Source organism: Taudactylus pleione, unplaced genomic scaffold (assembly GCF_031769625.1).
Source record: "Taudactylus pleione unplaced genomic scaffold, aTauple2 ptg000573l, whole genome shotgun sequence".
In the NCBI taxonomy this organism is placed as follows: Eukaryota; Metazoa; Chordata; class Amphibia; order Anura; family Myobatrachidae; genus Taudactylus; species Taudactylus pleione.
Window position 1 is genome coordinate 8,510,139 of NW_028284975.1, and position 15,207 is coordinate 8,525,345.

At 45.9% G+C, this 15,207-nt stretch overlaps 1 long non-coding RNA gene across 1 annotated transcript in view; it reads right to left on the reverse strand.

Annotated features, from left to right (window-relative positions):
* The window catches only part of LOC148481595 (uncharacterized), a 90,656-nt gene extending 75,674 nt beyond the window's left edge, over positions 1-14,982 (reverse strand). Inside the window, exon 1 of the long non-coding RNA XR_015871899.1 lies at positions 14,777-14,982. This is a non-coding gene — a long non-coding RNA (uncharacterized LOC148481595). The remainder of the gene's footprint in view (positions 1-14,776) is intronic.
* Positions 14,983-15,207: the final 225 nt, after the last annotated feature.

Below are 15,207 nucleotides of genomic sequence, written 5' to 3' on the forward strand. Positions count from 1 at the left end.
TTCATGTCATGTGAAAAACATGCAAGGAGCGATAGTCTGTGTCACAGGGGTAGAGTGCAAGAAACTGCAAGATACCCTGAGATGAAAAGGGCAGTATGGTGAAGTAAGTGAGTTACAACAATGGGGCCCGCCCGGCGATCCGCAATTGAGAGGATCCCGAGAAACAAACCGCCCAAGGGGGTTGTGGAAGGGGCCTGGCACCAGATGGCGCCGCATACATAACCCTGTATGAGTCAAATCCTCCGCACTAACACCTGCAGCACATGACTTTCAGGATAGCGAAAATGGGTGCAGTATACACCTATCTCCTGGTCAGACCTATCTGACAAACCCTCTTGGCGGAAATATCAAGCAGCGCTATACTGGTCCTGACTGATGCTAAGATTAGCTGCAGGGACCCATTTTCAGCGTATGCAAAACACAGTTCCACCTAAAATATGGCAACCTGCAGCACGCAACAGTTTGTGACAAACCTCACAAATATTAACAAGTATATATATGTGAGGTCTCAGAACCAACCTAAGTACAGCTGTATTAGGGCAGATTGTAAAGAAAAGGGATAGATATACACTGACAGGTGAAAGAATAAAGTACAGACAGTCAGCACTAGCATAAGTCACATACAATGCAGACATATATATATACATACGCATGACATAATAGACTGCACTATGTCGCTACATTGAACTGCCCAGATTCAGTGTCTGGGAAGGCTATAGCGCTGTGTACACTCACCTAATGGTGAGGTACGCAGGGGGACTGGACCAAGGGCCATCTCCGGAGATCTGCTGCTGCACCATCAGAGAAAATGGCCGCAGGAGACCTCAGAAGCAGCGCGGCCCGCGGAGGAAGCAGCTCAGCGACGCCAGACTTTAGACACTGAAAGACGCGCTGAGCTGAGGGGAGGAGCCGCTACAACAGGGAAGGCTTCCTCCCCTGGCCGGCTATTAACCCCCGGGACGCCGACTTTTCCGCGCCGATCTTTAAGTCCCTGGTGGTCTAGTGGACACACGGGGTATGGGAGGCCCGCCACCACTGCCGGCGCCTCCGGTCTGTCCCCAGAGACCGGAGGCACAGGATTGCATTTCCAATGCGCGGATCACCACAAGCTGTGATCGGCGACCTTACCTGCTCCCCGTCGATCCGGCAGCAGTCGTGGGCGCCCGCAGAGTCCAGCTAGTACAGACTTTGGGGTCTCGCTGAGATCCCCAGATCTGTACTGGCATCTCAGCGCCGGCGGGGTGATGGAGCGGCAGCTTGGACGTCCTACGGACAGTCCGACGCTGCCGCTCTGAAGAGTCCAAAGTAGAAAAATAAAAACTTTGCCTTAAAAAAAATTAAATAAAGCTTAGGGGCTGCTAATCAGCCCCCCCTGCGATAACGGTGACCCGACTCCGGCCGGGCACCAACTTAAACTGAGGTGCCTCTGGCATGGGGGTGGGGTTATAGGGAGAGTGGACCCAGTGCATCCTGGGAGCTGAAAGCTTTAACTGCGTGGTGCCCGGATTTGGTTCCCAACCTATACCAAGGTATATGTGGACCCCCTATGGATCCTGAAGTAGAAAAAAGGGATATATCTGTAGTGATAACCCAAGTTAGCGTTAAAAAACAGGATTTCCCCATTATTAGGAAAAATTCATAAACACAGTTGCATGAGAAGGCAAACTCTTTGAAAAGAAGAGTTAATGCCAACATAGTAAGTTTACTTGTCAGTCTTCTGCACCAGGAGATCAGCATGCTATATATATATATATATATATATATATATATATATGCCTAGTGTTCCCTCTAGCTCTGGCGGCAGGCAGGGCGCCGGTGCTAGAGAGGGCAATCTTGTGCGCGCGCCGAAGGCGTGTGACCGAAAAGGGGGCGTGGTTATGAAACGGGGGCGTGTCTATAAGACATGTCCCCTTTTCGTCATACTTGGGGGCGTGCCCGGCGCTTACGGGCATGCCGGGCAGCCCCCAAGCGCTGCAGAAAGGGAGAATAGATGCCGGGCGCATGCGCCCGGCGTCTATTCTCCGGCGGTGACCGGATCACCGCATGTTTGTCCACCCGTGGGACACTGCGTCCCGCGGGTGAGAACGGCTCCCGCAGGCTGTTAGGGCAAGGCGCTTTTTGCCCTCCTCCTGGAGGGCAGGGTGCTTTTTGCCCTCCAGAAGGAGGGCAGGGCGCCGCGCCCCGCTAAAACAGCCTAGCGGGAACACTATATGCCTTAGGGAATTGTGACTATCCCTATGTAAGCTGCAGAACATGACTTGTCTATAGAGCCACCATTTAATATATGTGGATATAGCCTACAGCTTCTGGTACTCCCAGGCTGCTTCCCATCAGTAGAATTATAGGTAACCTAATGATTATGGAAGTATAGGCATACCTCATATCTATATATACTTATGCAGATATATATATAAATATATACACACACACATTTAGGGAGTGATAGTGTAAAGCGGAGCTCTTGTACCAACTACCACAGCAGGAGTGCTAGGTATCAGATACAAAACTGATAAGAATAAATCCTACCCCTGCTTATAAGAAGCGATGTGTATATATATATATATATATATATATATATCCACATATGCATACACGCACCTACATACAAGATTAGTAAGGGACGATAATAATTTTTATTTATTTATTTAAATAGAACATGAGCAATAGTTAGAGCCATGGAAGGAACTGAGCCCCAGGACAAAATTCACTCCAGACATGTATATTTTCAAAGTAGGGCTTAGTTTAAAATACAAATAAATATACATACACGTGGCTACCTCCACACAGGGAGACTGCTCATGTGCCGCATGTCATTCTGCTACATAGTAGGAGGCAGGATAGGTTAGCAGCGTGCCGTCCCGGACTGGTTTTGATCCTGGGACCCTTCTGTTACTGGTATACTGCCCTATCAGGTGAGCCATTTTAGTTCCAGATACACCCACTTTTCCAAGTGGGAATTCAAAAGACGACCTCCGTGTTGTGAGTCAGTAATGCTAACCACTGGCCCGGCAGTGCGTCACTAGCTTATCCTTGTGTGTGCTGCCAAGGGAGCACATAAAATATATATCTATATAGATGCACATATGCATACCTTTTAAGATAAGCACAGAAGGCTGGTTGGAAGGTTTTAAAAACCAACCTATAATTTGTTAAAGAACCAAGGAGAAGCCTGACATGGGGTATACCCAGCACTGCAAAATGCCCAAATGGCGGGACCATGTCCAGTCAACACAGTGCTTATAGCCGTAATAGTGCATTTGGTGCGGGATACAATTACCGAGAGCTGCGCCATTAGCTACAGTACAGAGTGCGCCCTCGGGAAGTTCACCCCCATGTGAGGGAGAGGAGAGCCAGAATACTATGGCACCGCTGGAGTGCAGGACACACCACACATAGGTCCCTTTCCTTATATAACTAAAGGAAAGCCTTACTATGAATAGGCCGCTGAACGCTATGGTTGCACAGCGCTGTTCTTGGAGCAGGGGGACCACGGTCTCTCCTCCTATGATAATAGGAGAGCCGTGCGTAGTCTTGCTTCACAAGAGTGACAGTGCGGCAGCACCGCCTGTCACAAAACCCCGTAAATAACACCTCCGCTGCTAGTCAGGAGAGGAGCAATATGCAGCTAAGGTGCTTGGCAGGGCGGAACATCCGAACCCAGCCGGTTTCAGCTGCGGAGGGCTCCGCTGAGTCGGAGGCTGTGTAAGACTTTTCCTTTTAAAAGGGAAGCCTGATAGTGTTTCCACTTGACTAGCACCGGCTGAAACAAGCTGCTCGCTCAACAGAACCGCATAAGCAGAGATATAGTGCACCCGTGTTCCTGAATCACTCAGCATGCGCAACCGTGTGAGGGTGCAGCAATAGCTGGACATCACCAGCAGTGCAGCAGGTATCTGTACACTAAACTAAACTGCGTTTACGCAGGAAGATGCTACTACCCTTAAGAGGGAAGCTGGGGTGTTCTTGCAGGCACTGGTCCGCGCTGCATTCATCACTGAGCCTCCCGCGGGCCCAGCTCTCTCCCTGTATACAACTCTTCTTACTGGGAGTACTAAGGGTATGGAGAAGGGAGTCGTGCTTAGAGCTCCCTATTCCTCTCCATAGCTATGGGGAGAACTGAAAGCCTGAGCAGCCAACACAGCGGGAGGCTACAGAGCGGACACTGACATGGCCGGGTCGCCGCTAAACCCCGGCCCCAACGTCACATTAATGGCGTAAACCAATATCACCCCCGTCTTGTTAACGGGGACTCCTCTCGGTCCGCGTGGGGGGGGGGCATCGGAGTAGGAAAGCGGCGGGTGCGCGGCTCGTGCGCAGGGGAGCTGGGAAGCAGCCGGGCGGCACGGCCAAGGGGATGTACTGCCAGACATGAGCCCCAACACGCACACTGCTGTGCAGCAGGGTGGGGTGAGGAGATAGACTGTCCGGCAAAGCAGCCACTTCCATCCCTCACTAATTAGGAGGGGGAACAGGACAGGGTGTTTCTGCTCTCCCCGGCGCCTGCATGGCCGTCGGAGCTAAGCCCCGCCCCTTCACCTCCAGAAACAGAGCCTCCGTCACCGACTCTATTATGGTTAGGTCTAGACTATAGAGGGCTGATGGACCTGTGACGTCACACCCACGTGACCTGGCCTAAAAGGGGGAGGGGTGGGTATGCTAACGGGGGCCAAAAAGTGTCCCCTCGCGGGCTCGCTACACTTAGGGGCACGGTGGCTCGCTGCGCTCGCCACAAATATTTATTCCCCCTCTGTGCCCTATTTGATGGTAACGCAGGAGCGGTCCAGCCTCCTGCAGCGGTCACATGGTGGATACGTCACAGAGGTCCTTTAGCCACATAGGAAATAGCAGCAACCACTCTATTATTGGGCTGCTCTGTAAGGAGCAGCAACAGAGGCCGATATCTTTTGCAGAGAGAGGGGAGATCGCTCCCAGTTGGCTCACACTGTATATCACCTGCGGCAAGGCACTGCGCTGTCACAGATGCGGGATAGGGATGTCCCTGCACGGAGAGCGCGGGGATTGCTATTACAGTCCTTCTCATGAGGGAGATTTCGACTGGGACGTGCGACTCTCTGCGCGGTGGCTCCGTCCCCCTAGTTAACTTTGGCATGAAGAAAATTTTCTATGCCGGACATAGAACCGGGGACCTTCTAAAATAAGGACCCAGGTTGGTAGTTTGATAAGCTGTTTGGTTCAGCTCTATGGAGGCGGAGTGGTCGCAGATCTATCTCAGTCCCCCGCTAGTCGGGGGAAGAGATTATACTTACCACTGCTGGCATCAGGTCTGCGGCTAGGCATATGGAAGCACAGAAACAGCTTCTATATTAAGCTGTGGCGTGTCCCTCCCTGAGCTACTGCCAGGGTGCCCAGGACCCGGACACACACTCTTTATTAGTGGTGGCGGGTCTACTGATGCCTCCATGTAGCAGGCTGACAGACGCAGTACTCTGTCAGCCTGTCCTCAATGCTTTGTGAAAGCTATGAAATAATATAAAGTGAAAATAAAGATAAAATTACTAAGTGTGGGCTGGAGCTCAGCCCTGTGTGACCGGCTTTCTCGGGCACATTCTAAAAACTGGGGCTGATAGGACATAGAGGGGGAGGAGCCAGTCACACTTCTGAATTATTTAAAGTGCCAGGCTCTACTCTACCACCGTCTATACCCCACTGTCTTGAACTCCAGTGTCCCCTAGTGGATGAAGGAGAAATAACATGTGACAAAAATCACTAATCTGGGATCAAAGCCCAGTTGTAACGTATTGAATGTACAAAATCAATCTGTCAATGCGAAAAAAGGAATCTTAATTAATTAATTAGCCTCATCAGCTTAATAATAATACACACAGCTCCGCAAATAGATAGCAGTAATCTATACACAGTCCCAAATCAACTCAGTACATAATTAATCACCTTAATGTAGGCATATATATAGTATGTTTCTAAATAATGTACAGATACTGAAACAGGAGATATGTATATGTGCCAGAGAATCAACTCAGTTCATAATTCATCACCTTAATTTATATATATATATAGTATGTTGCTAAATTTGTAGATACTGAAACTGATATGTATATGTGCCAGAAAATCATGACTATGATGTGATCAAGCTCTATCTGTTGCGAAACGTACGTCATCCTGTGAATTAGAACGAGGCCAGTGGATGGAGCAGCCGGGCACCATCCTGTGAAGCCGCGCGGAGAGGACTCCCGCTGCTTTTTCTGCTCCCATCTGCACCTCGTCTTTACATACACACAGACTCCGGCATCGAGCAGCTATACATAATGAACAGCAACGTATGTGCCGGGTGACCAGTATTATACAAACACAAGCTAAGTATCTTGTAGTGCGATCGTTACACTGTTACATACTTTCTGTGCAGAACGTACAATTGTGTTGTTACCTGAGATTTTTGTACTATATCCTTACTAGAGGTGATCTCCGGAGGACATAAGAGGCTGGCTATTTGCACATAATTTGAGTCAGGCTGGCTATATACTATCTATTTACTATGGCACTTGGTATTACATATGGTATATTGGATACAGAGTGAATCTCACTATCGGCAGCTGGTATTGTGATGTATGATATAAATACATCATAAATATATTTGTACTTAACAGCTCCCGCGGAATAATATACAGGTCTGAATTAAGAGACCTTTGTATATATTAATCCGTGAATGACATATACCTGAGTTTATTTACTGCCCACAAACGGCACATGCATTTTATTACTGATGTAGCTTCCACAGTGTGGTCAGCAACACCTTATATGATCACAGATTAAATGTGTTTAATTATACAATAAGCCAATCTATGAGTGTACTTCTCTCACTTATGGAGACGTGTGTTGTACTATTATCTGGGACATTAATGTATTTGCTGTCTCAATTTTCATATAACGTTTAGCAATATACTATATGAATGCTTCACAAAGGTGATCAATTATTGTATTGAGTTGACTCATGATTGTGTATAAGACCACTGCTACCTATGTGCGGAGCTAAGTGTATATCTATCAAAATCGCAGAACAAATGTGTTTAATTATATAATGAGCCGACTTGTGATTGTGCACAGTTCCTTTATATCTACTTTTGGAGTTATATGCATGATTTTCTGGCACATGTACATATCTGCTGTTTCAGTATCTGTACAAATTTAGTAACATACTACAGGTTGAGTCTCCCATATCCAAATATTCCGAAATACGGAATTATTTTGTCATGACTGAGATAATGAAACCTTTGATTTTTGATGGTTCAATGTACACAAACTTTGTCTAGGGCACAAATTATTAAAACTATTGTATAAAATTACCTTCAGGCTGTGTGTATAAGGTGTATATGAAACATTAATGAATTTAATTTCTGTACACAAACTTTGCTTGAGCCACAAAATTATTGAAACTATTGTATAAAATGACCTGCACGCTGTGTGTATAAGGTGTATATAAAACATACATGAATTCTATGTGTATATTGGGGTCCCATTCCCAAGATATCTCATTATGATATGCAAATATTCCAAATTACGGAATATTCCGTTATCCAAAATACCCTTGGTTCCAAGCATTTTGGATATAGGAGACTCAACCTGTATATATATATGCCTAAATTAAGGTGATGAATTATGTACTGAGTTGAATCTCTGGCACATATACATATCTGCTGTTTCAGTATCTGCACATTATTTAGAAACATACTATATATATGCCTAAATTAAGGTGATGATATTATCTACTGATACTGCTATTTGCGGAGCTGTGTGTATTATTATCAAGCTAATGAGGCTAATTAATTAATTAAGATTCCTTTTTTCGCATTGACAGATTGATTTTGTACATTCATAACGTTACAACTGGGCTTTGATCCCAGATTAGTGATTTTTTCACATGTTATTTACGTGTTATATGTGTATTATGTGTTTTTGTATCTGTATTAACCTGTATTATATTAAGTAATTGATTAAAAGTCAATTTTTAAACTAAATTTAATATTACAAAGTTGTGCCCCCAACCAAGAGTCTTCTTCTCTTTCTGTCTATTGTTAAACTTTACACTGACTCTGGGGAGCACCAACGCAACTACTGGTCCACAATTTGTGGCAGCTTTATTGACCAAGTTAGTTCTAATATTTTGGAACAGTCACCAACTGCGATTCTTTGATCTCAGTGTGGTACTATATATTAGTCCTGTGCGATTTCCACCCCCTTTTTTCTCATACTAGATATTATTATTATTATAGTCAGGGGCGAATTGGGAACTTAAAGTTGCCCTGGAAAATATTCTCAGAGTGGCCTTATTCAAATGTAAACTGTAGGCGCCACAACACAAACATAAGTGGTGCTAGCAAAAAGCCAATGTGACACCTATACAATTCATAAAGTATCTTTGTGCCTGCCATACAGCACAAACAGCATCCCAGTCATGGGCGTAGCTATAGTAGGTGTGGAGAGTGCGGCTGCTACAGGATACAGGCCGCCTCTGGGGCCTGACCCTCTCCCTACACTGAGTTACACTGCCATCTCCTGAGCCCAAGCTCTTCTATTCTCACCAGAGCTGCAGCAGGGCAGTTGGGCCCAGAGCTGATCTAAGCTACAGCCATCTCTAGCTGCTGCCTGAATGCATTGTGATGTCACAATGCAGGTCACAGCCCTATGCAAAGGATGCCCAGCTAATGGCAGCCATTTTGTGGTGACATTTGTCTTACATTGATACTCTCTGAGTAGTTCCTGCTTTATTTAGGCAACTTTGGATAACAACTACTGATATACATTTTGGATTATATCTTCCAATAAGGTCCTGAACAGCAACATCTTCAGCAAAGGAATCTGAATAACAACTTCCGGTAAGGACATTATAATACATTATGGCCTGTCATTCTTTCCCTTTCAGACACATCCCTCCATTTTATCTGCAGTTTTTAATATAGAAACAATGGATAAACAATGGATAAAGCAAATTATTCATCAAATACAACATGGCATGATTTGAGGATCCAACTCCAGATCAAACCATTGACACAATCCTACTGGAGACCTGGACACAGATTCAGCACCCAATATACTGTATGCCTACGCAGCTGCTCTAATTTGCAGCAGATCTCAGACAGTATGTGCAGAGAATGGGGCTTCTATAGGCCCCAGGCAGCCTATGAGTGTTGCTGCAGGTCATCTGCTGTCACTGGCCCAGCAATCTCTGCCTCCATCTCTCCTCACTAACAGGTTTATTAGTGAACCATAGCCTTCTATATACCATGTTATAGTATAAACATTTAGGATTAGGGACACTATATCATTTTTTAAAAAATATATTTTTTAATTTATAATGCTAAATTAATTTGCATAGTGGGGGAAGTGTTTGGAAATTTTGCTACGGACCCCCCATAGGTCTTGCTATGCCCCTGATCCCAATGATCATCATACAGTACAGAGAACATCTCATTCACCGCCATCACTATAGAGACCAGCTTGGTTACCACCATAAAGTACAGAGGGCCTGATCCACTACGGATCGCAACTGCATATGCAATTGCAATTACGCACGCAGTTTAACTGCGATAGTATGCTAATCCATTGCGATCGCTATTCCCTTGCAGCACTACACAAGGACGCCCACTTTACTTAGCACACATCTGTAATGAAGACTGCGAAACCATCGGTACAATCGAGTACCACGCAGCCTCACGGACACTTGCACAAGCTCTGACCTTATAGAGAAATTGCTAACTTCAACGCACGCTATGAGACCTCAGGCTGCGTAGGCCATCGTAGTGGATAAAGTATGCACGCCCCTGCAATGGCGTACAAACACACTGGCACACCTGCGTTTCTCCGACTAACCTCCCGTCACCACCCACAAACTGCACTTCCTGTCTATCACTCAGCAAAGGTTCTGCGTAGTCACTGCAATCGCAGTCCCGATCGCAGTGGCTAGTTCACTGTGATGCCTACGCATGTGCAGGACGCAACAATCTGGCGATTGCGTGCATAATCGCTGCTGCGAACAGTAGTGAATCAGGCCCAGAGATCATTCCAGGGGCTGCCACACATTAAATTGAGCATCCGAGTGACAATACAGCACAAACAGCATCCTAGTTACCACCATACAGCAAAGACTGTATCTTATGATCACCATACAGCACTGACAGCATCCCAGTGACTGCCATAATGTACTGACAGCATGCCAGTGACTGCTATACAGTACATTGGGCATCAAGGTGATGCCATAGCGTACATCATAATGTACATAGCACCCCAGACTTGTAGATTGATTACTTCTGTATGACAAGCTCATGGAACAGCACTCTGGCCATAGCCCGTGTCCAACAGACTGTGGAGACCAGAATGAGAGATCACCATGCTTGAGTGACCCTAGCTGCACAATTTCTGTTATATGTATATTACTTATTTATATAGCACACATATTCCGCAGCGCTTTACAGAGAATGTTTGGCAATTCACATCAGTCCCTGCCACAGAGGTGCTTCCTATCTATATTCCCTACCACATGTACACACAAAATACATATATCTACCCATAAAGCCAACATTCAATCCACTCTGCTGTTTAGGTGTTCATAGTTATTCTAGTCTATTTTAAGTAATTGTTTCCTATAGTTTAGTAATATTAGCCACCTACATCAGAGGGACCTTCTGGTCCTTCTTCAAACGTGGCTGCCTCTCCAGCGTATCCCGATCACTGCTGGCCACAGTAATCGGGCACTGTCGGCAACCCCCATCCCATAGAAGCAGCAGCCGCGGCTCATGTAGCCGCAGCTGCTGCTATGACCCGATCACTGTGGCCAGCAGTGATCGGCCAGCCGGCTCCACCTCCATCAGTAAATAGCAGTAGCGGCGGTAGCCGCCGCTGCTGCTATGAATCCGGGCCGACAGCGGGGCACCCTCAAGCTGCGGCTCCGGAACTACAGTGATCACTAGGTGTGAAGGAGCAGCAGCAGCGGCTCTGGTAGCCGCCGCAGCTATGTGTCCGGGCCGCTAGCGGGACACCCTCCCACTGCGGCTCCGGAACTACAGCGATCACACTAGTGATCACTGTTATGTACAGGAAGCAGCAGCCGTGGCTTTGGCTGCTGCTTCCATACACCCAGGTAGCCCAGCACACTACATCCGTCCATAACTTCTCCTCCTCCTCCCGAATGATGCCCGTTTTTATGAGGGCCTATATATATATATATATATATATGTGTGTATATATATATATATTGTGCATATATGTGCGTGATATATATATATATATAAAACGCACATATATATACACAATATATATATGTGTATATATATATATATATATATATATATACACATGGTCAAGTGCATAAATATTGGGTCATTGACAGAATTTTCATATTTTGGCCTCTATTCACTACCACAATGGCTTTGAAATGAAACAAACAGGATGTGCTTTAACTGCAGACTTTCAGATTTAATTTGAGGGTAATTACATCCAAATCAGGTGAACGGTGTAGGAGTTACAACGGTTTCTATATGTGCCTCCCACTTTTTAAGGGGCCAAAAGTAATGGGACAAACTAAACAATCCTAAATCTAACTTTCACTTTTTAATACTTTGTTGCAAATCCTTTGCAGGCAATTACAGCCTGAAGTCTGGAACGCATAGACATCACCAGACGCTGGGTTTCATCCCTGGTGATGCTCTGCCAGGCGTCTACTGCAAATGTCTTCAGTTCCTGCTTGTTCTTGGGGCATTTTCCCTTCAGTTTTGTCTTCATCAAGTGAAATGTATGCTCAATCGGATTCAGGTCAGGGGATTGACTTGGCCATTGCATAACATTCCACTTTTTAGCCTTTGGTTGCTTTTGCAGTATGCTTCGGGTCACTGTCCATCTGCACTGTAAAGCGCCGTCCAAAGAGTTATGAAGCATTTGACTGAATAGGAGCATATAATATTGCCCGAAACACTTCAGAATTCATTCTGCTGCTTTTGTCAGCAGTCACATCATCAACAAATACAAGGGAACCAGTTCCATTGGCAGCCATATATACCCATGCCATGACACTACCACCACCATGCTTCACTGATGAGGTGGTATGTTTTGGATCATGAGCAGTTTCTTTCCTTCTCCATACTCTTGTCTTCCCATCACTCTGGTACAAGTTGATCTTTGTCTCATCTGTCCATAGGATGTTGTTCCAGAACTGTAATGGCTTTTTTAGATGTTGTTTGGCAAACTCTAATCTGGTCTTCCTGTTTTTGTGGCTCACCAATGGTTTACATCTTGTGGTGAACCCTCTATATTCACTCTTGTGAAGTCTTGTCTTGATTGTTGACTTTGACACATATACACCTACCTCCTGGATAGTGTTCTTGATTTGGCCAACTGTTGTGAAGGGGTTTTTCTTCACCAGGGAAATAATTCTTCTGTCATCCACGACAGTTGTTTTCCGTGGTCTTCTGGGTCTTTTGGTGTTGCTGAGCTCTCCGGTGCGTTCTTTCTTTTTAAGAATGTTCCAAACAGTTGATTTGGCCACACCTAATGTTTTTGCTATCTCTCTGATGGGTTTGTTTAGATTTTTCAGCCTAAGGATGGCTTGCTTCACTGATAGTGACAGCTCTTTGGATCTCATATTGAGAGTCGACAGCAACTGATTCCAAATGCAAATGTCACACCTAGAATCAACTCCAGACCTTTTACCTGCTTAATTGATAATGAAATAACGAGGGAATAGCCCACACCTGTCCATGAAATAGCTTTTGAGTTGATAGTTCCATTACTTTTGGCCCCTTAAAAAGTGGGAGGCACATATAGAAACCGTTGTAATTCCTACACCGTTCACCTGATTTGGATGTAATTACCCTCAAATTAATCTGAAAGTCTGCAGTTAAAGCACATCTTGTTTGTTTCATTTCAAAGCCATTGTGGTGGTGAATAGAGGCCAAAATATGAAAATTCTGTCCATGTCCCAATATGTATGCACCTGACTGTATTTGGAACAGATTTGGTGCAAGGTCTAATTCCTTTTTATATTTTGTAAACTGGTCTACATTTACCTTTAAATATCATTACTGCAGGCAGAGCACCCCTCTCCCACACCATTACTCTAGAGAAGAAACCCTCCTTAATTGTCACTCTACACTGGGCATCCCCTCTCCCACACAATTACCCTGGACCAGACACCCACCATTACCCTGGACTGGGCAACCCCTACATCTGTGGGTGAAGGGGGTGCAACTGCTATGGGGGTCGGGCCACATCCAGGGCCCAGCCCACCCCCTGCACTCAGTCATGCTGGAGAATGACAATTTCGTTCTCTTTGCTGGGATGGACTAAGTGACGACCACACTTCCAAACAGGCTCCCAAGCTACAAACAGCTCAGCCACCACCACACTGTGACACTACCTATGGCTTAGGGGGGGCAGCTATGCCGTTAGAGATTGCATTGCACAGAGTACAACATATGCTTCCTGGTTGGGGCTGGGTTAGTGATGGTGATGGGGGCGGACTCTGCAGCTCCGTTGCTGGCTGCCAGTCTGAGGCAGCAGAAAATAATGATCAAAGGAGCCGCATTGTTGTGTATTACGTGTCGGCTACCGGTGGCTTGGAACTGCGAGTGTGCAAGTAGAAGGAGAAGGTAACTGAGGATTTTGTGCTGTCTGTTATTGCTGGGGAAAGGCATCTTTCGGTACAGGAATCAGTAGGGACAGGAATAAGTGGGATCAGGTATCAGTGGGTACAGGAATCAGTAGGGACATGAATAGGTGGGATCAGGTATCAGTGGGCACAGGAATCAATAGGGAAAGGTATAAGTGGGATCAGATATAAGTAAAGAAAGGTATCAGTGTTGACAGGAATCATTAGGATCAGGTATCAGTAGGGACAGGAATCAGTTATCAGTAGGAACAAGAATCAGTGGGATCAGGTATCAGTAGGAACAAGAATCAGTGGGATCAGGTATCAGTAGGGACAGGAATCAGATATAAGTAGGGATCAGTGGGGACTTAAATTGGTGGGGACAGTTTGAGATTGCCTTTCATGTTCTTTAGTGAATTAGGTAACTTTTAGCAACCAGGATAATAAAACCCCCATGCCCTAAGCCCACAGTCATGACAGAAATGTATCTAATTAATTATTACTAATTATATTTTATTTTTTACTTGTCTTTCACTGGGGTGTGAACGTGGAGAGTGAGAAAGGCATCTTTCACAATTACAAACTACAGACGCCCAACACCAGTACACAGTAAAGTTCTTACAGTACTTTGATTCATATTACAAAAGTAATAATAACATAATATTAAAATGACGTTAAAATGTGGTACATCCTTTTTCCAAGTGTGGTTATCAGCTGGGAGCATTTTTAATTTTTAGCTTGAAGTGTTACTGTAACTGTACATTAATACACCACTCACATATCTCCCAACCTTTTGTGAGATAGACTCTTCTCTACTATGGGTCATAGAAAGGACAACCACTGTCTCTCTATATAGAAGCATTTGGGGCCCTTTCAAAATGTAGCTATGAGGTCCAAAAAGCACTAGTTACGCCCCTGCCTACATCTCATTACTTCATACCAGGAACCTACATCATCCCATAACATTCCCCTTCCCACATCGTTACTGCAGGCAGAGCCCCCCCACTCCCATATCATTATTCCAGGCAGGGTACCCCCACCCCCACCATTACACTGGACTGGGCAACACCTACATAAAGAACTACGCACAACCTTTGCAAGTCCTCGCATCACCAGCTCCCCGCTATTCATTCCGCACACCCCGTGTTACCCCGTCCCGCTCACCAGGCTCCAGCTGGCTATCCGCGTCCGTCCCGCACATGACGAAAGAATGGCCCACGGGCCAGCCAGGCGATAAGGAGGATTGGCCGAGGCTGGAGAGGTCACCAGTCTCAGGGTGCTCCGCTATAACTGTGTGATGATGAGAAAGCCTATGCACGGACGGCTTCTCTCAGCACCAGACACGCTAACTCTCACGATCTCCGCTATTGGCTGAGCGGCGTTGGCAACGTGACACAGATCTGCAGAACAAGTGTGGAGCGGAAACCAATCACTGGCTGCTTATGCACAGTGACTCCGCCCACCGACAGCACCATGAGCTCGCAGTCTGCAACCTGCCAATCGTGTTAACCACGCCCACTCTAACGGCTGCAGCAGGCGCAACCTAACGTGACAGGTCCCGTCTGCTCCTGAGTCCTCCTCCTCCTGCCTCCTCC